At 29.0% G+C, this 23348-nt stretch overlaps 1 long non-coding RNA gene across 2 annotated transcripts in view; it reads right to left on the minus strand.

Moving 5' to 3' along the window:
- The window catches only part of LOC118191269 (uncharacterized), a 435608-nt gene that overhangs the window by 410636 nt on the left and 1624 nt on the right, over nt 1-23348 (minus strand). The window lies entirely within an intron of this gene.

The raw sequence follows: 23348 nt of genomic DNA on the forward strand, positions 1-23348 counted from the left end.
CATGGTAAAAATATTACTTATTTTTTCATGACATTTAGAAATAAAAAAAAAAAAAAAAAAAAAAAATTACCGGAAAAAATAAATCTTTCACATTTTATATTAAAAAAATGAAATGAATCATTAATTCAAGCAAAGTATTTCAGTAACTATAGTATAAACTTTTTAACCACAAATACGTAAATTATTATGACTTAATAATATAATCCACCAGGGAAAGTCATTTTTAACTAATTATGTACTGCTCAATAACATAAAGGAATTTTCGTTCAGTGAAGTGAGAAAGTTCATTATATCCTTATATATTAGTTTTCAAAAATAGTGAGCCAGTCCCTTTTATAACGAGTCTATAGCTTTTATCAAATAAATGGTGACAGATATCTTAACTAAAAAAATTATATCATTAAATACAAATATCTTATATCAAATTATTCAAAATTATCTTAAAATACGAAATTAATTCATTAAACTGATTGAGTTGATTTCAAACAGCTGAAATTTTCTATAAATATATAGCAATTAAAAACCAGTATTTACTTAATATTATGTATCGAAATTTAAAATTAAATGCTAGGTAAAATTAGATCTTACACTAGCGTTGTTAATTTATTTAGAGTGTGAAGCATTGTAGTTTAATAAGATTTATTAAAGTTACTCAAAGTTAAATTTAAATAACAATTAATTTTTCATGCAGTGACTATGATTTTCCATAGTGTGAATTCGTTTAAATAAACTAATTGCATACTTGGTTATTTCTAGAACTTTAACATAGCAAGTAAAATAACATAATGTGGTGGGCAAGATTCATTAGTTGAAAGAGGCGACCCTCTTTGAGTTTCATACTGCTATAAATTTTTTCAGCTAAATATATGCTAAAGTGACAGTGGTTTCCGCGAAGTTAAAAGAATAAATAATAAAAGTGTTTGAGTTTTTAACAAAATAACTTTTTCTTTCTTAATAACCAAGTATGGAACAGAGGATATCCATTAAATCTATTTGGCACAATGTAATGCAGTTTTTAAAAACTAAATTCAACTGTAATAAATTAACCTTTTAAGGATGCTAAGATTCGTTTTCAAAGTACATTTGTTTAATATCAGCAAATGACATTGTTCTTAAACTGAGAAAAAGCAGTTTTAGAGTCGAGGAACCTTCCCTTGATTTCCACATGGCTATTCTAAAGCAAAATGAAACTTGGTATATAACGAAGCCTTACGAAGGAGATTGTAGGCATTCGCTATAACCTAAAGTTAGATAATTATTATTATTATTTCCGTATTTTAGTCTACATTTTCTGCAACACTGCATACTAATTTTTAAATTCGGAGCAGCAGCTGTTCTTCTACTTTTAAATATAAATCTAAGTAGTCTGCCTTTATTTTTTCAGTACAAATATTTCATTTATATTAAAATGCAATATTAAGTTAATAAAGCAGCTTATAGAAAATTAAGGATTTTTTTTTTAAATTTAAAGCCTAAATACATCTCAGGCATTTAATAAAAATTTTGATACCTACTATATCTGTTCAATTTGACATCCATGTACGGATTGTCAAGAGTTGAGAAAGCAAGCAATAGCATATGATGTCTCTCCCTGGAAATTAACTCGTGCGCTATTATTGCGCATATTGCCCATCTGAGGATAATTATCTTTTGAACGGCATAGATGGACGATTTAAACTACCCTGGAGGATCCATTGTCGATGACAGAAGACTAATATCCATTAGATTACTCTTAATTCATAGAAGAAGCCCACGGTAAACAGATAGAGCCTTTAGTCAATAAATCAAGCATAAGTGGCGGTCTATATCAAATGAGCGTCTGAGTGTGAAACGCCTTGACCATAAATTTAATTTGGGAATGACTTCACTTCAGATGTGGATTAGATCGTTTCAAGTGTTATGGTTAATCGACTCAAAGAGTTTTCATTGCAGTATGATTAGCAAAATCTGGATGATTTCAGAATTTTATGATATCATACAAAAATGATCAAACGAGGCTCATATAGATAGAGGGATTACTAGCATTATTGTTAACCATATTTTATAATGTTAGATGTTTGAATCTTTCCCGTCAAACATATTTAATTGCAATGTTTTCCCCTCAAAGAATTCCGTCCTATAAACATTCTAGCTTATTCTGTTTGTGAATATTTAATACTTAAAAAAAAGTAATTAGCAAGAAAAGTGTTAAATCTCACAAACTTTCCAAGATGCAAATTAGAAAACTCAAATTTACCTTTATAGCAGACAACAATTTATTTACACCATATATTATCTAATCAAATTTAAGAACAAGTTTTATTTAAGCAAATAAATATTTAAGTATGATTAAAAATGACTACTTTTATTTACGTCTTCAGTCTCCGCATTTTGAATTTCAAAACAGAGTATGAAGTCTTCAATTATCGAGCTGCAGTCTGATGCAGATTGTTAGAAATAATTGCAAAATGTTTAAGAAAGAAGGCGTGCCCTCTCTATTAACGGTACATTAAAGCTAAGCCCTTTCTCGAGACATACTATTACTGCCATTACTGATCTTCATTTTGCGTGAATTAAATGAAGAGGTATCGACAGATTACCTCTTCATTTTGCGTGACTTAAATGAAGAGGTATCGACAGATTACCTATCTTATTTTTAGAGTTCTCCAAAAATCCTTAGAGGATACCATCTACAGGAAAACATTTCGAATCTTGAAGAATTTTTTTTTTTTTTTTTCAAAATACTGCTTCTTAAACAGGAGTGTGTACATGAACTGCAGCGAAAATTATTGGACATTATATATATAATATCAATTAAGATTCATTGCATGAAATATTTAGTATTCAATTGTCAAACTGACAAACTAGATTGAGAAATTACTTTGTCAACTGATGCACACGGTTTCGAACATCTCAGATACAGGAAAAGTAATTCATTACGTAACGTATATAATATTAAATATTAGTAAAGATACTTCGAAATCATCAAAAGAGAAACCGAGAAATATATCAGAAGATAGCACTTTATTTGAAAAAATCGCTACCATACTTTTATTAAATTAAAAAGGAAAAATGTATGATATAATGGCATACATCCACATCGAAGCTCTCGATAATGTATGCAAGAGATGATGCACTGTATTCTAATTCTTCGATTCCTGTGCTTACTGCCCGCTCGCTTAGAATGAAATAATTCAGTATTAACTCTGTTCATCTCATTTAATTTTGATAAATAAATTTCAATAAATTACTTAGAATCACTTAACATGCAAAGATTTTCCATTCTGCGGTTTATTTTTTTCTTTCCATCTTTTCTTTCTCCTCTAACTCTAAAGCTGCAATTCAAGTTTTCAAACTGTACAATCAAATTATTTTGTTTGTTTTTAACAGCGCAAATTTTAATAGCCTTCTCCTGATTCCACTGTGGAAATTCTAGGATACAATTATAATGCCAAACCTGGAGAATAAGATCAAAGTTTAAAAAAAAAAAAAAAAAAAAAAAAAAAAGATTAAATGAAAGAAAAGATTAAACGAAAGAGAGAAAAAGTGAAGACGCATAATGAGTCAACGAGACATGCTGAATAGAATCACATATCAAGCTCAAAATCGTTATGAAAATCAATATATTAAATCGCAAATTGTAAGTGAGATTTTTCTATTATCGCAAAACTCAGTGATGAATATGTCATGTGAAACAATGAATGCAGATCAAATCTTTAGGTGCGACGTTGACAGAGCAAAAGAGATAAGCTGCCTCAGGTGAAATACTCTTATGGTGACAAATGAATGTTCTTGCATTCCAGCTGATTGTGACTTAGAAGGAGAGGGAAGAAAAAAGGGGTCACATGTCACAAGACGACCCGAACTGCTGGGAGCTGGCTGACAGTACTTCTGTCTAGGAACTACCTTAGGCGAAGCTTCTCGTCAGGAAAAATTTTAAATGGCTCTTTTGTTAAACTTCAAAGCATGACAGTTTCTTCTAAGTAGACTATAAAGCCGTCAATAGGGATCTAAATATACGACCTGTAAACTAAAGTCCAGGTGACTCCAGACTTTTAGCAGCATTTCTAAAAGAATCGTTTAAAGTGACAATAAGTGTCGTAAACGCAGAACAGGAGGAGGCACGTTTCTTTGTAATTGAAAGTTCTTTTAAGTAAGATAACAGTAAGTCAAGTCTGAAGGTGAAGTGATAGCTTAGAAAATTAGGGAACTTGCTTAAAGTTTATTAGTCTTGATTCCATGCTTTTCAGAGATATTAAATCAAAGCAATACTAGGTTTGACAGGATTCAAATGCAAAATAAATTTTTTATTTCACAGACTGAGGGAGAAATGAGATCAATTTTTGATAAACAGTGCATAAGCATTTTAATGAGCATCGTAGCCATTGTTACTAATGCTTACTTATTTGACTATAGCCACATATGCACATACAGTAATGTGCAAATCATTAGAATAGTCATTTGTTCCAATTCTTGTAATTATTTTTACTGTGGCTTCCTTGGATTGCACATTTGAAGGCCTGTCTCATTTCTGCGCCTTCGTTTTAATAATAGAATTTATAAAGGCGGGAAAAATCTGTGAAATTTTATTTGGCTTCATTTATACCTAAATTGCACGATTTTACAATCTTTGAAAGCAAAAAGATATATTCATGATCTTTGCTCGACTGTTTGCATATTTTATTAAGGTTAAATAGATTTAAGATTTAACACTTTTGTTTCCTTACGTTTTAGTGAAAAATAAGAGATGCCTCCCTCTCTCAGCTGTGGAATATGAGCTAGATGAAAATGTGAATATCTACCTGTTTATCTATTTGATTGTCCCTTTTAATCTGTCTCTCTCTCTCTCTATATATATATATAAGTGTAGACAGAGAGAGAGATAAATAAAGAAAAATTGTGTATGCAGGTTTTTGTCAATGTCAATACGGATAAGAGTTGCTTAATGGTAAGAGCACGTGTACCTTACAAATAAACTTTAATTATAAGATTATAATTTTATTTGTAAGCAAAACAGGTCTATAATCTTAAGCAAATATTACCCTTCATTGACCAATAACAATAACCTACGTTTGCAGTTTCTATATCTATCATTTTATCCCTAGATTACTGCAGCTTTTACCGCAACTAGAGAATTCACTAGTTCATTTAATAATGGTTTATTCTTACCGTGTTTCATATGTATATTCTATTTTTTTTAAAAAAACATACCAAAAATGTTTGAAGTTATTCAAACGATCGAAGGAATTGTTGAGAAGAGAAGTAGAAGAAAAGGTTTAAGGCGATGGTGAACAGAACACTGCGAGAGGTATCTAATGCACACCGAACGTGCTCTTTGGACAGTAGCAGCTTTTAAGCAAGTAAAAGAAAAGGTCGACCATTAAAACTCACTAATGATGATTTCGTTTTTATTTATTTATTTTTTTCAGTAAATGATTTCAGAGATGAAAAAGGGATTGGAGGAGGAGAAAGAAGCTTTCCGAAATTAATGCAAGACGTCAGTAGATCTCTTCCTTAGAATAATAATAATAAAAAAATATGTGTAAAATAAATGGATTGTTTCAAGAAAAAATTCTTTTGAATATTTAACGGCAGGAAGCCATTATATAAGCCGAACGTAATAAAACGTTGAGAGTTTGCTACAAAATAGGGGACCTGGACAATTAAAAAACAGATGAAAGCATTGTAATAAACATATCTGAAACTTTTGATAGCAGAAAGCGGCAATATGCTGGGCGAAAAGCAAGTCAGAGGCAAACAGCTAAATGCTCTGTGAATATTATTTGTGGAAAGAGGGATCACAAATCTTGCGCTAATAATGGCAGATTCCAGAATTTAATGCGAACAAATGCCTATAGGATACTTTAAGTCAACAGCTTGGTAGATTCAAAATTATGTGGAAAACTATATTTTGGGAGCAAATATAAGAATTTTGGGGAGAAACTTTAGCAGGTTGATAATGTCAAAGACACAACACCAGAGAGAGTAAAAGCTGTGATGAAGAGGAAAGTAAAACTATATTTTGATTTCATACAAAATATTGCTTTTTAACTCTTCTGAAATAGTTTAAGATAAATAACGCTCTTGTTGCTTAAACGAAAAGAATACATGTACTCTTATATATGATCGTGTACATTATTTTTTATTTATATATATATTTTTTAATAATCCTAAGATATGAAAAAAATATTACTTTCGCTTAGTGCTGTAAATTATCATGTATAGTAATTAGTAAAATAAGAGTAGTCTAATCGACACACCGTAAAAATATGCAATACGATAAGGATTTAATAAAATGAATGATTTGACCTAACTACAACAGAAAACAAAATTACGGGCTGTGCTCCAACTACTGACAAAAACAAAACTACTGGCTTGTAAGTATTATTTGCTAGAACACTTAAAATTTTCTAAAATCATTTTTTACCTCAAGGGGTATGATAGTATAAAACTGATTATGATTAAAAATTATTGAATAAAAAGAGAAGGAATATAAAAAGAAGGAATGTGAAACATAAAAAAAAAAAGGACGAAATTTTCGTCATCTTGGATTGCAGAGATTATTATCTAGGAACTTTGCTTTCATTTGCATGCACTGATAACTTCAATTTAATACACCTAAAGCACGGGATAGGCGGGGAAAAAAAAAAAGTATGGCGCGTCGCAGCTGACATGCTATCGATCATAAGTTGTCAAAAGCTCCCACTGCTGAGCTGCACTTTTCTGGGTATAAAATCTGTGTTCACAGAATGCGTGAACAACCGGACTTTCTCAGCATTATTTTCCGAATCTAAGCAAGTATCTAAGGCACTTCTCTTCTCGACAATTTTGATTATTTATGATTTCCTGTCAAAATGCAAATCTGGCTGAGATCTTTGAAAACTCACTAATTGCCGCGGAGTCTGCCCAAAATAGTGCTTCAAAATCTCTTTCCCTCCGCCTCTGATGACGGACGGAAATGACGAGCAGCCTTTTGGTTGATTGATTTCGGGAATGTGTTGTTATCAGTTCGTCGTTCATAATTTACCCCTAATGAGGACGACGTTTTCCGGTCTCAAATCGTCCCCGCTTAAACCAGAGAGGGCTGGTACCTATATTTCAGGCTTTATTGCATACTAAGATTATTTCCTTTTAAATTTAATTCTGCAAAGAAAGTTAGAAATCAACACAAATTAACATTTCTTTGAACGGAAAAACAAAGTCTACTTTATTCCAGTGAACGAGATACATTACTATAAATTTTAACGTCTTGCAGAGTCATACTTTTACTACAGAAACGTTTTTCGAAATTTTCCTAAAATGTAAACTGTTAACCAGTACTGACTCTACTTTAATAAAAAAAGCATCTTTATATAAAGAACATCTGAGACATACTGTTAAAAAAAGAAAAGTTTAAAGCTGTAAGTAATCTGTCATGTCACCTTATTAAAGAGATCATGAAGCATTCTAGTTATTGATTTTTACATTGCTTATACCCTTGCGTATGTAAATCAACATGATGCCGGTGTAGAAAATAATTTAGCAGTCTTTTCCAAGATGAATTCAGTACAGTGTGTTTCATGCTTAAATTACATTAAAATATAAAAGGAATAATTTTATCTTTGAATCTTGAAGAAAAATTTTATTATGAAGATAATTTGTATTTCATAAAAAAGATAAAGGACAAATCTCTGCAATATACCTTCGATAATTAACTGTAGTTATTTTGTAGCTAAGTGCTATAACTATAGCAGTCATAAAGATCATCTTCTTTGTGAGGGGGATAAACAGTTCAAATTTTCGATTCTATTTTAACTAAGTCTGAAGAACTAGTTTCCATTTTGAAATTAAAATAATGTGGCAATATATCTAAAGTTTAAAAAAAAAAAAAAAAAAAAAAAAAAAAAAAAAAAAAAAAAAAACAGCTACTAAACTCAAAAAGATAAGAATTAAATTACTGAAAATAAAGTTTTTCATGAAAGTTTTTCTTTCCAACTTTTTTGGGGAAGGGAGGGGGTCATTAGAGTCACCACAAAGGAAGTTACTACAACCAATTAAAAAAATCGATATTTGATTGCGCTCAGAAAATAATAACACCAAGCTAACCTGAATTTAATAATTCGTTGCTTTTAAACCAGCCCCTTTCTCAGCTTCCGGTGTTGTGCAATTATAACGCGCTCTGCTCGTTTCATTGCCGCTTTTGAAAAGACATCGTCCGTTCAGTCCTCAGTCGCTAATATCCAACCTTTTGTCCCCAGGATAAAGAATTAAATTCAAAGTTGCAAGGAAAATATTCTATTCATTCAAAAGGTTATTTTCTAAAATTTTAATGAGCAATAAGCACAGAATTAGCAAGCCAGACTCACTTTACTGTGTTACGCATATCAGATTATTGGTAGGCGTTTTTAATATCGAAAACAAACTGCTGAGCTCTTTAGATTTAATAAATCTAACATCAAACATTCTTTTAGGTAAATAATTATCTTACAGTAATGCAATGGCTGGATTACTTTATAATTTTTTACTCCCCTTTATTTTCATAATTTAATTGAAAACGATGTCGATAAAGCAATAAAATAAGGTTATTATTTCCTAAAGTACAGAGGGTTTGCATTGCAAGGTTTGTATTAAGTAACAGAAGAAAGACGAAACTGAAAAGCAAGAGACGTTTAAATCTGTAACAAATTCCATTCAATTTAAAACAAAAACAAGCAAATTAATAAATACATTTGATCCAATTGCGTGCTTTTTACGAACACACTTATCTATTCTTTACAAACCATTCATTTAGAAAATCAAAAGTGTAAGGTATTCGTAAAAGTTCCTTTATATCCCATGCACTGTATCTAGTATAACACAAAATTTGACATACAAAACCTTAAACTTTAGTAAATTCTAGTTTTAAATTTAGTTTCTTTAAATTTTAGTTAAATTGTTCTAAGTTAAATATCGTTTCATAACCAAAGGTTACTAGTAAATTACTTAAAACAAGTCAAATTCGGATTATTTAGTGAAGAATACTAAACTTACTTTTGAATAGCAGTAACTTGCAGCAAAACACAACAAAATAATATTTAGAATGCTATATAAATAGGAGTAAAATACAATGTTGTTTAGCGAAGAATATAAATTTAAAATTACTACACTTTGCTCATTCACAAATTTCCAGTTCGACCATTAAATAAAGCCATAGGTTCAATGCCTAGAAAGGTCAATAAATATCGTTTAGGACGCTTAAGATGTTTATTTTAAGTCTCAAATATTTTCCTATTTCGAGTATGTTAAATTTTCTATCATAAAATCTCGCATGAGTCTTCCAGAAAACTTTTGCTTTCTTTGAAAAATCGAATTAATTTTCTTTATTTTTCAAAGAAATTCTTATTGAATGCATTAAATACACTGTTATCAAAACCTCTTGACCGTATATTACTTACTATTACCATAACAGTTAGGAAGATCCTTGGGGTGAATTATCATTAAAGGTGGCGGAAAAGGTTGCTCAGTTGCGGTCCATTTTTTCATCTGTCTTTTACAGTTTGTAAAGATGAGACATGAAAAGATGACTGTTTAGTACAGAAACAAAGAAGACGAATAATGCATCTTTCCTATCGCCTATCCTTCCATATAGTGGATGATTAGATGACTTTTTTTAACAAAACTAGAAGGATTTTATTTCAAAATTAATTAGGGAATGTATCTGAATTAATGAATAAAAGTTTTAGTTAAAGAAAGATTTGAAGACAAACATGTTAAAAAAATATATTAGAAAATGCTGATTTTTTATCTGCATATTTGAATAAAAGTTAATAAACTGAAGTCTGAAGATATTTAGTTGGAATTAAAGGAATTAAGTTTTAAATTAGTAATTTAATTCAAAACAAAACTTTACCTGAATTGCTTAAATTCAAATTAAAAATAAAAGTAAATGGATTGATTTTTTTTTTAGAAAGATTAGTGAAGTTATGAACTTAGTATTATTGTATTAGTAAGCTGCTATATGAATAATTATAATTTTGAAAAAAAAAAAAAAAAAAAAAAAAAAGAAATTCCCATTTAAAGATTTTTTTTTTTTTTTTCAGTTCCTTGGAAAATTTCCTAAGCATGTTCTTTTGTTATACTTTGCCAAGACCTATTTGGATTTGCAGTTGTGACCAGCAATAGTTTTTATACTGTGTTTATCTGTTTTTGCTATTCACCGTAACAAAAAGAGATAAATTTTAAAACATCAAGAAGTATTAAAGGATTTTTTTCGTGCTCATTTTTAAGGCATATTTAAATGCTCTAGCTGAATTAAATAATTTATGATCATTGTACAAGAAAGGTTTTAAATTATCTTGAGTTTCTGGTAGTTATTACTCAATAACAGTAAGACTACTTCAGGAATTGATCAATATGATGTATGAATTAATGAATAAATAGAATTACTTCAAATGAATTTAAAATGAGATAAAACTAATTCTAAATATTTGAAGCAGACTTAATGTAAATGTAAAATTATATTATATCTAAGAGAAAATTATTTGGAGTGATAAATTAGTATAAGAAGGAATTTTCAAATATTATTCTCTGATAGCAAGTGCTGGATTTCATAATTTTCCATCAGTTACTGGTAACCATGAGAAACATTGAAGGTTGTAAGTTTACAGTGTATATTCACATTAAACTCTATAGTACATTTTTTACATATCTGTTTAAATTTCCAGTTATTATTTTCCTAGGGACAAGATATGAATTCGTAACAATATTTAACCTTATTAACAAATTAAGTAAATTCACTTACCTTTGATACCGAACGCAATCAGGTTCTTAAAATAGTTGTTTTTTTATTTTTTTGGTTACTATACTTGTACTTACTTTGTTTTTCAGTTATGCCAGAAGAACAAGAGCATATTTGTCTGTAATTATGATTTTCATTTGTAATAAGAATGCATTTCAGAAAGGAGAAAATATTAACACAAATTTACAAAAATTTAATTTACTTTACAGAAATTTCGTAATAAGATTTCTGATTAGAATTTATGTTAAAATTAAACGTATAAATCATGCAAACACATGCATGCGTATTTCGAATCGAGCACTGATGTAACAAATTAATGCCAATGTGTATCTTTCTATATAAAGTGACAGAGACTTTTTGTCTCCATTAATTCCAAAACTTTTTCGCAATTTTCAAAAACTAATATCAGTAGAAAGATAAACAGAAAGTGTTCAAATAAAAAAAAAAAATAAATAAATAAAAAATACGAAACATCTATGTACACATAGCAACACGCATTATGGATTTCTTCTTAAATAGTTATTAAGATGGCTTTTATATATGCAACATTTTAAAACATTTTGCAAGTATCCTTCTAAAATTATAATTTATAAAGATTACTTTAAAAAAATTGCTATTAAAATTTATTAGAAAATCAAGAACTTCATGCTTGAGCATCGTATACAATAAAAAGTACTTAATGTATGTATTTATTAGCAAATCAAATGTGTAAAATTTTATAAAATGAAAGTTGTTTGTGTATTCTTGGGTTTCTTAAAAAGTGAAAGCTTGAAAAGAAACGTTTAAAAAATTCTTTAATCAATTTAGTATATTAAAATATGCTATAACTGCGTGGGAAATGTGCCAAGAAAATCTCACATGTAAATCTGAGTTTTCAAAAATATGATGAGATTAATAGAATCAGAATTTTATGCATACAAAATTATACAGCATAGCTTAACATAAAAGTAATTCATATTTAGAATAAAATGCTTAAATCTGATTTATAATTCTCTTTTGAAAAAGCACTGATAGCATTTTTAACTTGGATTTAGAACTTTTTCAACATATGCTAATAAATAATAGAGCTCCCAAAATATCAAAGTTTCCATTTATCAGCGTTTTTTAATTTTTTGGCCTTCAGTGCTCCAAATTCTGCTAGAAGGATGTAAATTTACGTATGACTGTATGCATTAATTTTTAGGTAATAATAAAATAATAAAAGATGACTTGAGTGACATGCATTTCAGAGCAATCGTCGTGAAATCATAGCATTCTGAATTAAGTTTTGCGATATTTGACTTAAACGCTGAGTCTAAATAGTTATAATTTTTATGTACACTTTAAAGATCTAGCAGGTATTATAACAATCTCTTTAAATGTTTCAAGACCAATATGTAAAAGATTGAGATTCGAAATAAGAAAATGCTGTGAAAAATCTATAAATACAAGCTTGATGTCAAGGAATTTAAAGTGAGATAGAATCTATTTCTTTTTCTGTCTTGTATATCTTCTTTAATATTGTACTCTACACAAGAATAATTCATTGGTTTGTAAAATCGGCAAACTTACATTTAGGATTTAGTTCATGTTAAGATGGACAAATGCTTTTGAAGGATAAATGGAACTCAGACTACAAGAATGGATGAATGATATATTGCGCACTTTAATGAAACTGATCTCCCTTGTGTTCATGAAAGGTAAGATTAAAGCGGAACATTTATAACTGTGTCTTTAACTACTAATGAAGTGCATAGGATCTGAACTGAAAAATAATATTTCTCCGACAGAATAGAAGAATTAATATAAAAGCAAATTTCAAGCTGCATTCAGAATTTTGACAGAATCAAAGAAAGTGAAAGAATTATAAAGAATAAAATGTGAGATAGGAAGGGAAAATAAGAGAAAGAGAAACTTTCCAGTATTACACTGTTTTTCAAATTATAGTGGAGATGAAGAATGATAGCTCTTTAAATTATGCGCCTGATTTTACAATTTAAAACTATAAAATAACATTTAACGAAAATCCATTGTCTCAATCGTTTTGCCAGACGAAACGTGTTTGCATGTTCTTAGTCAATCAACTTGGTTGAAGGTTTCAAGCACTTTTCCCTTGATAAGTTCTGTTTGAAGTTTTGAACAGAGAAGATTACCAATAATAATTTTTGTGCACGTTTTTCGATTTTTTCTGTAGATTGGATTGACTTTTAAAATATTTTAAAATTTGCTTTGTCATTCATTTTACATAGTGTTTTAGGAATTTGATAGGATACTACATGTCTTTTTAACGACTTTTACTAGGTTTCAAACTTCCTTTCTTATTTATATTCAATTTTAAAAATCAGCAGCTAAAAGCATTATTTTTGACTAACTAGGTCATTCGATTTTTAATTCCTTTTACTTCTTTTTACTGCAAATATATATATATATAGTTTTTATTACTTGGCTAGCTGAAGAAATGTACTAAATAGACACGTTCATTAGGTAAGTGCTATTTTAAGGTTTTGGATGAAGATCAGGAATAAAGTAAAATATGTGTTTAACATTTTTCACAAGGGTGAGTACATAACTTTAATTTGATGCCAATCCGAAGTGTCTATGATTAAGTTATAGCTTCAGTTTAATTAATTTCAGAATAACAGGACAATATGACCATCATATGTAAATGCTTAAATTACGTGTGGCAGTGAAGAAATATCATGAGGAAATGCCCAAGCGAAGTATTAGTATATTATAAATGAACTATCGAACTGGAAATTTCTTCCTACACCTATTCAGAAAAATATTGCAAATTTTCATTGGTAAACTACTTAACTCTTCGGAATGAATTATAGGCAACAGAAGTGTCTGCAAAAGTTGTTTTTATGCCCGCAGAATTTTCTTAAAAATGCTTGTATCTGGTTAAAAGGTGTTTGACTTGCAATGCACGAATTTTGTGAGCAATGTACTACATGGTTATTCATAAATAATAATTTTCCGCAACTAATCGGATTTTTCTTACGATTTTTATTTCCTAAGGAAAGAACAGAATACATTTATAGTAACTGTGAAAGGTAACGTATGTTGTTATAAATAATAATTTCTTTGTTAAAAATTGCAAATTATATTTCTAGGAACAGAAGCAGTCAATCCAATTCAAACAGGGAAACTAACCAATAAAATCAGAACTGCAACTCGCGAACTTCTTAAGGAACGGCTTTACAGTGATTGCTAAAATTTATTTAGAAACGGGTAGCACTGTCTTTGATCGAAAAGTGTGGGAGAAATTTTGAAATTATTTATTTTTTCTTTGTTCAGTGGAAGCACTTTCAGTATACGCAAAAGCGTATGGTTTGCATGGTGCATTTTCAGTTACACCTTTTTGCATCGGAATTTTAGCAGTGTATTTACGCATTATTATTTTATCTATTTATTTAGGGCTGATGGAAACTCTAAATGTATGTCAAAAGTCAGAAAACAAGGTTTTGTGACAAAGAAAATGTCAAAAAGAAGTATTGAAAAATTAACAACTAATGGTTAAAATAGATCCCAAAGTTATAATAATCTGCAGAAGATTCCAGTTTCGCTGATGCACCAGAAATAAAAACATAAAATTTAAAGTTTAGTAATAACAGGACTTTTAAAGCTGCTTTAATTTTGTAGTATTTGATGTCAAATTGTAGTGACATGTTGATGTTACCTTTTAAAAAAATGATTGAGAAAAAAATAACTGAACCGAAACCACGCCAATATAAAATTTATTATTTAAACACTAGAAATGTTTTGAAGTGATTTGAGGGTGCAAGCCAGAAAAATCAAATGATTTTCCATTAAAAGCCAAGTCAGCAATGTTAGAAATGCTACTAATAATATACTTTAAAACGAACAGAAAAGTAATGGTTATTGTATGCTTGCATTTATAATGATTTAAAAAAATGAATAAAACTTTTTTTTTTTTTTTAATTTTGAGTAATTTTATTTTGTTGCAAAAGTTTGTAGGGATTCATATTTATTTTAAGTAGCTAATTTTCTTAAATCTTGAGTTCTTTCCTATAAGCCTTCATTCCCCTACTTGTCAATGCAAGAATATTTAAATTTGGTAGCGCGCGTGAAGAAAAAAATTTAAATACCGAGTTTTAGAAGCAAGTTAGAGAGTTAGGCTATTGCCGTCACCTCTGTAGCGTGAGCTTCTATTTCCGCAGTTATTGTCGGTTTGCCTGGCATAACAGCATTTACTTTGCTGAAACTAGTTTCGAGACCCGGTTCTGAGCCCTGTAACGTAATTTCTATTACTTGTTAAGATCTTCGACTTTTTATTTTAGATCTTGCGATTTGAGTTACTGCCCGAGTGAGGCGTAGCGTGTTAACGTCAAGCCGACGCAGTGTGAATTTTAAAGAGTTTAATAAAGGTACTGTTAACCGTTCTCCTGTGTCATTCCTACAAGAACTTACTACACGTACAGTTGTCACTTAGAAGATAGGCAAGTGGTTCTCACAAGTTTTCCATTTTGATTATCTGAAACAAGAGTGTGGATTAGTTCATCTAAGTCTGTTAAGAATAATTCTATGGATTATGATCCTAAACGCATGAATGCACTGATCTGAATAATTTGGAAATGTGTCTGCACTAAACCATAACTGTATTAGAAGGCATTAAAAGCAATCTTTGATAATTTTGTTGCGTAGGTAATTATGCATACATTTTGATACGTTTAAGATAAACGATCTTAAAATATCAGCTGTTTAGAACAAATTTATTGTGTAAAATAATTGGGTGCATACAGTGTCGAAAAAAAAACCTTTGCGCCTCTGTTACAAAATCTACAAAAACATGTAGAAATATTTTTGAATTTAGGAAAAGCATTTGGTATGATATTTCTAAACACAAGACATTACAATAATCAGAGAAGCAGTTTTGTAATAAAGCATATAAATAATGGTATTGAGAATTTAAGCATGATATATTTTCAGCATTTGTGTATCTTGTTGTTGAATTTGTGCATTTGTCCGTGACCATGATATGATACGGAAATGTCAAAGTAGTGCACATGAAAAATGAAATCTCACCAAAATAAGTGCTTAAAGAGAAATCAATGGAGTGAGGTTATACAGTAGACATAAAGTTTATATCTGATTTTATGTCAAGGGAGCAAAAGTAAGAAACAATTATTACTGTCATACTCATTCTGTGGTCACAGAAAGAGTTCAAACACAAGAAAGCTCAGACATACACACATACTCACATTGCTTTTCTTACAGATATTCACTTTCATCCTTTCTTCCTAAGCAATACCTTCAAACTGAAGAAGCTGCAGAATATAAGCATATTTTAGAATGTCATTTATAACAGCTAATATCCAAGAACTAAAGATTTTTCATTAAAAATATTAAAAACATACATAATTCTCTACACCTCTTCCTTTTTGTGATTATCTGTTCTGTTCCCCTGAGTATTTTTAAATACTTAAATAAAAAATTAATATTTGATCCATATTTAAGGTAAAAAGTGTTACTTTCTTCTTTTTAGAAAATAAATAAAGTAGAGAGATAAAAAGAGAAATTTTAATAAATAATTTGCTTTTAGATCTTTAAATAACAATCCCCTGAATCTTTACGCCCTGACTCCAATAAAATGGAACCTAAACTTCTGTCTTCTCAAAACAGTTCTGGGTTTAAGCTCAGCTTATAGAAGCTTGAGCTGCAGTTTTCTTGATGTATCAAACATCATCACAATATCAAGATTTCTGAAATAAAAGAGAAAGGATCTGCGTTATAATAACATACAAAATTTTTCAAACCCCTTGTTCTTTGCTTTCTTCAATTTGTATTTAAACGCTGTAGATTATGTCCAGTTAAAATATCTCTGTATATTTGAAATTTGTCTGTTATCAATTAGTTTTACAGTTAAAAAATCACTATAATCAGGAAGAAAATCTGAGAAAAGTGAAAACTATGGAAACATGTATATAATAAAAGGTAAATTAAATTATAGGAAGAATTATGCAATTTAAAACTATATGTCAGTCATTTAATAAAATAGAAAAAAGTGAAAAAGTAGGTCAAAATTACTGATTAATATACTTTTTCATCAGGAATCTCATTCTAGAATCTAGAGAATTCGTCTTATTTGTAGTGTCATTATGTATAATCAAAATCAAATTCCAGTCATCAGAAAGTACTAGTACATTTTCCTTTATCCTAGGCTATTTTAAAATACAAATACAAGTTTCTTTTTTCCAGTTTTCAATTAAAATCTCAAATTCATTTTGATGATTCTAACTTTGCGAAGAATTTAATTTTAAAAAGAAAAACTCAAATTACTGTGACAGAATTTTAATTGCTTAATTAAAAGCAAATTTTCTTTCTTTTGTGAAAACTAAATATTCAATCTATAAAAATAAAATTTAATTTTGGATAGACTTCGAAAAATATCAATATCAACAACTGCATGTTATATATTGTTATAAAAAGTCACCTCAAAACTTACAAAGCATTCATACCCTTTTCCCTCGAAAAAATCACTCTGAAAAAGACACAAGTAAATAAATTAGTCAAGAATATGAGCAACTGTATGCACAAGAGGCAAATAAACTGACTATCATTTCGGAAAAGTACAACAATTGAGCACCGCACACATACACACATATTTGTTGACTACTCATATTTCAAAATTAACATTTCTTTCATCCTTTCTGCTCCTCCAAGGATGACATATGCAATCAGTTATAAACTTTATGGTGCATGTTATTTGTTTCACAGCGTGCTGCCATGTGTACATATTTTTGCTTGGAGCAAGCAAGAAAATAAATCACTCACCAAATATTCTCCATGCATCTAATTCTTTCTTTAGGTGATAGAAGAGAAATCATATACTTGCCAAATTTTCACAGATCCGATGCTCATCTTTGTTCTCCTGATGTATTTCTGGTGTAAGAGGCAAGAAATAGAAACATTAATCATAATAGTCAGAACTTATTTTATGTTGCAATTAGTATAGACATAATGGTAAAAATAAAATGAATGGGGAAGATTTGGGAGTAATGAAGTTCTGTGAAAGTAATATCATAATTTGAATGAACTGTTGCTTAGTATAACATAAACAGGGAGAGTGAGCGTGATGCTCAGACATTAATAAGTTCTGCACGATCTAAATGAACAAGGGAAAGAAAAAAACAAGAGGAAAAAAGTGAGGGGGGCACTTTAACTGAACGGAATAGACGTATCTTTCGGGAAGATCTTCAGAGAACGCCTATCATTAGAGATTTGGCGATCAATTCCCTACCCGCGGCAATAAATGTCGTACGGGTGGTTACCGTCTACCAGAGTGCGATAGGAAAATAAGTACGGAAATGTGCCTCTTTCATATGACGGACAACGGACCCGCCTTCTGTTTTGCCTTCAACAACTCACTGCAGAATATCTATTTACTTATATTCAGTTCGATACGGTTCTTTTTTTTTTTTTCTCTTTCCCCCCTCTCTTTTATTTCTGTGGGAAAATATCTATCCACCTATGTTCTGCTAGCACTTTTATTCTCAGAAACTAAAATTATTACTAGGAAACTTCTCGTCATTTTTAGGCATATGCATTTTGCTTTGATAACACTGCATCATTTTTCTCTAGATCTTACACAAATTCAGCAACTTATGATTTCTTATTTTATTACAACTATTTCCTTACGCAACACAGAAACATTTTTTTTTCATAACAAATGATTAATTTTTAATGACTTTTAAATACTTTCCTTTAACGTGTTTTTTGAATTTTAACTGTTTCAGTTTACAAATATTTTTTCTTTCATTTTAAATGTGGTATATGTATGCATTCGTAAGGACATAAAGCATACTGTATAACACTGTGTCTCTGCTGTTAAAAGTCAATACTTGTATCATAGTCACTGAACTGTTTCATCGAAGCAGTTCTTTAAAATTTTAGTATATCAAAGTAGACAAATAACAGCACTGATAAAAACTATCCCCCTATTGGTTAATAAGGGCATATCTACGGAAATTACGAAAAAAGAAAAAGGTGTAATTAAGTATAATAAATTTTGTATATAGACTGTTATCTGAGACAAAATTTTAGAAGTAGATATAATTCTTACTCAAAATCCTCAGAAAGCAATATTCAGCTCACAGTTGTGTTAAATTTTACTTAATTTTGAGATCTTTCAATTTAAGGGTATAATGACACTAAGTACTGATTATTACTGATCACTATATAGTATTGTGGTGATTCATATTTTTACATTTTACAATTTGCAAAGCTTTGATTACTATTACCATATCTTTGATTTAAAAAAGATTATGAATTACTGTTATTACATCAAAATGATAATTTTAGAAGTATATTCAGAGGTTTTTACATATTTTAATATCATAAAAGGTTTCGTATATAGATTTAACTTTTTTGATTTAGTGAGTGCTCAATATCGTATGTATCTGCGCCATTTAAAATTAGGCAAAAAAGCAGACAAAAACATACATAATAAAAATGTACAATCCACAATTAAAAAATCTAAAAGCATTCTTGAAATCCCGAATAAAAGAAAAGAGATGATAAGAAATTTAAGGTCAAAAGCTCAAAATTTTAACAAGAATGAATAGGTGTACCTATGGTTTTCTGCATTTTAATTCTTCGAATTACATTAAAATTTAATTAATTAAGAGGAGTTCAGGTGTATAACCATCAGCTGGAGGCGAGAGTTCTGCGTTTGATTCTATGAGTACCCTTTTGAGTTTTAATAAAAGTATTTTTATCTCACGAAAAAATATGTAACTTTAAAATCAATGAAAATATATTACCGTTCTAGTTCCCTTCATTATAAAACCTTTTACCATTTCATTTCTTTGATATATTTTCATTTTCTGTTTGAGCTGCTGCTTTAAACAAGTAAAAGATGTGGAATTATTATTATTATTTTTTATTTATGTTTCAGTATGCATTTGACTTAAGTATAAGTCTATCACGTAAATAAAAAAAGAAGGAAGTAAAATATTTGTAGAAAAATGTTTGTCTTCAACTTTTGCTGCAAGATTTATTGTTTAATATTACTGCCTCAAGCACTTTATACCATTTTTCTTTGAACATTTTGCGGCTAAATGAGCTTAGTAAATGCTTAAAAATGCGAACATTTTGCACGAGGAAAAAAAAAAAAAAAAAAAAAAAAAGTCACGAAATTTACGAAAAAGATATTCATCACTATATTATTGTACATTTGCACGAAATTTATGAAGAATATGCTTACCATTACATTATTATATATTTACACGAAATTTATGAAGAATGTGTTAATAATTATTAACTGAAGATTTCAGCTAATTTAATTTTAACATTGTAAATTATGTCTATGATTGTTAACTTAAGATTTCATTACTGAGTGAAGACTTCAATTAGTAATCATAGGCATAATTTACAACGATATGACACGCCATGCAAAAGCTTCCTTCTTTGATTTTATTGAGGCCTAACTAGAACTTTTAGTATTCGAGATAGAACATTTCTCTGATATAAAGAAAACTGTGGTAGTTTCATTTTGCTAAAAATTAAGATTTTTAATCCAGTGTATTCAATCAGTAAATATTAATGTATTTCCAATTTTTTGAAAAAAATTCAGTATTGATACAAAACAAAATTAGAAAACATCTAAGTATTTCAGTGGCTCCATTCTTGGATTTCGCACTGCTAGTTTAGAAATTAACGGATTCGCATACTGTGAGATAGCTTTCGTGCAAATATATTGACGTGCATATCTGGTAGGCATTAGCTATGAAAATTAATTGCTTTAGCACACCCGTTTTCCCTAAAATGAAAAATTTAAATAATGAAAATTGTATTTTTACGTAAAACACCATTGTTGCTGCAACTTTGCTTTTAATATCTTCACCGTTAACTACTAATTACCATTTAATACTTTTAATATTTCTTTGTATCAGCTACTCATATTTTAAATATCGAGATGAAAATTCCAGTTCCAGTTAATTGATTAAATTTATAATGAATATTTTATGAAATAAATTCAAAAATTAGAACCCTGGAAAGTAATTAGTTCTTTATTCAGAAAGGCTAAATAAAATGAAGTTATATTTCGGGGCAATTGCTGAAAATATTTTGAGAAAATTCTGTAATTTAAGAAACGAGTGGACAAAAAAAAAATTTAGAGGGTTTTTTTTAATCTTTTCAGTTCTTTGAATATGCACGTGTGTTCATGAACATGTGTACTTATTTTTTCAATGCCTGAACAAAAATGACTTTTAATTTTTATAATTATTTTTATTTAAAACTTATTTTTTAATTCTTTGAATATCATATATAATATTAACTTTTAAGAGTTCTTTCTCCTGGTAAGATATTTAAAGCATTCTGAAATGCAAATTCAAAAGAATAACGGAAATGAGAGAAGTTTTTTATTTTCCTTGTTTCTTTCATTCCACATTAATATGAACTTAGAAATAAACAATCTTCTGCACTTGTACGACGTATATTGTACTAAGAATTTTACTAACAAAGTTCTTCTATATATTTCACAAGATTTTCGATAGAAAATAAATTAAAAGGACTCAATGAAAGTTTCTTAGCATTTAATTTTGATTTACATATATATATTTTCTATGTGAGAATAATGTGATTCTAAAATTGCAAGCAATTTTTTAAATAATTCTTTACCACGATTTCCAGAAGTTGAATGACTTGACAATATTTCTGGCAATCATAATGATGAATTACTAAAATAATCAGGTTACAACATTTTCCCTCACAAGTTTTGCTTTACTAATATATATATATACATTCAAACATCATCTGCAAAATAAAAAAAGTATAAAAAATGGAAATAAACCTTTTTGGTTCAGAACATACCTCTTACTCTTGTTTCCACAATCTAGCCAACTTCTGTCTCTACTGTCGCCAGCAAACACAGCAAATAGTTTACAGGATTAATATAAAGGAATTTGATTAGATTATGCCTCTAAACATGACTGTACTTTTATCTGTGTCTATCAACGAAATAATTGTTCCAATGGCAAAAATGCAAACACAATTTGCAATTAGAAATTTGCTTCATATGTAGTGAAAAATAACTTGCACTAAATTTTCCATAAAAGCGCTATCAGACTGTACTTTTGACGTTTCATCTCTTAGAAGATGATTAAAATTGCTTTTCTGCCTTGATGACATTATAACAGAAATTGTTGCGAATACTGAAATTTAGGTGTAATTCTATAGGACTGCATGAAACTTACTTTCTCATTAACAAAGCATTTGTGTTTGTAGTACAAAAGAAAATTACTTTGTCCATGCCATATACTATTCAGGACAACAAAAACAGCTTTCATTATTATTATATTTTTACATAATCAATCACCTACGCTAATCTGAAGATAACTTTCTAAACTGAGCTTTTCCTTGAAATTCAGAGTAAGACTTCTTAAAATTCAGGTAAGATAACACAGTTCGAATTCACAACAAGTCTGATTTTTATTTTTTATTATGCTTTCGTTTCAGGTCTACTCCGACAACTGTTTATTACTAAAATTAATGAGTTATATATATATTTACATATATATATTTTTAGTGCAGCAATTAAACTTGAAAACAGGCAATGAAAATAGGGAATTTTTTCCTTATTATACATATATATTCTTTATTATATATATATATATATATATATATATATAAACGAAATAAGAAGAAATCAAAAGTACTTTCTCAATCGAAAGCCCAGTTTATAATAGGAAGAAAAAACACATTAGTGTCTGACCCATTTCTTTTTTTTAATTAAACAGAAAGCCGCATAAATCTTAATTCCATTTATAGCTTTCTTTAAGCTGAAAAAAAAAAAAATGTGACTAAATGTAAAATATTAACTGATTTTGAAGAACTTAGAAATTACCAATATATAACACACAGCATGTAGAAATACAAAAGCGCATTAGAATCAACCCAAAAAAACGCATTAGAATCAACCCCCCCCAAAAAAAACGCATTAAAATCTGTGCATTCAATACGCAAATTTTGCGCTTATTATTCAAATTAATTAATGCATATAATGGATAATGACTTAAAAACGTGACCTAACAATTAGAGGACTGTAACAATTACAAATAAATACATAAAAAATCAAATATTGCATTTAATATCACATTAAAAAAAATTCAAATAACACTCTGCACATTTTGATCAAGATGCTTTTCAGTACTTAAATGAACACACTTATTGCTTACTATCATATAAATCTAAAACATTATATCCAGATAAATTAAAATAAACATAGTTACTTTTCTTTGACACAAATTGGCATTGCAACACATAATGCATGAAATTGATATGCTTATGAAATTGATAAATTTTCTCAAAACTTTTCTAGCGCAAATTTTCGCTGTGCAAACAAGAGTAAAGAAGGTTTCCTTTTGAACTCACATAAAGAAAGTATTCGTTTGCATGTCATCTAAATTCTTTCACATACAAATGTAAAATATTATTTTTTATTCATCGCTCGTTCTCCTTCACCATTTGAAAATAATTGACTGAAATTTCTGCTAGTTACCTATCATGCTAAGACTTAATGAGTTATTATAACGAATAAAATTGTTGTGAAATATTACTCTAAGCAAGAAGAAAAAGAAACTATTCTAACTCAGAAGATATTGCAACTTTA

The sequence above is a fragment of the Stegodyphus dumicola genome, chromosome X1, assembly GCF_044657685.1.
Source record: "Stegodyphus dumicola isolate Sdum_Otavi_A_Nest chromosome X1, ASM4465768v1".
Lineage (NCBI taxonomy): Eukaryota > Metazoa > Arthropoda > Arachnida > Araneae > Eresidae > Stegodyphus > Stegodyphus dumicola.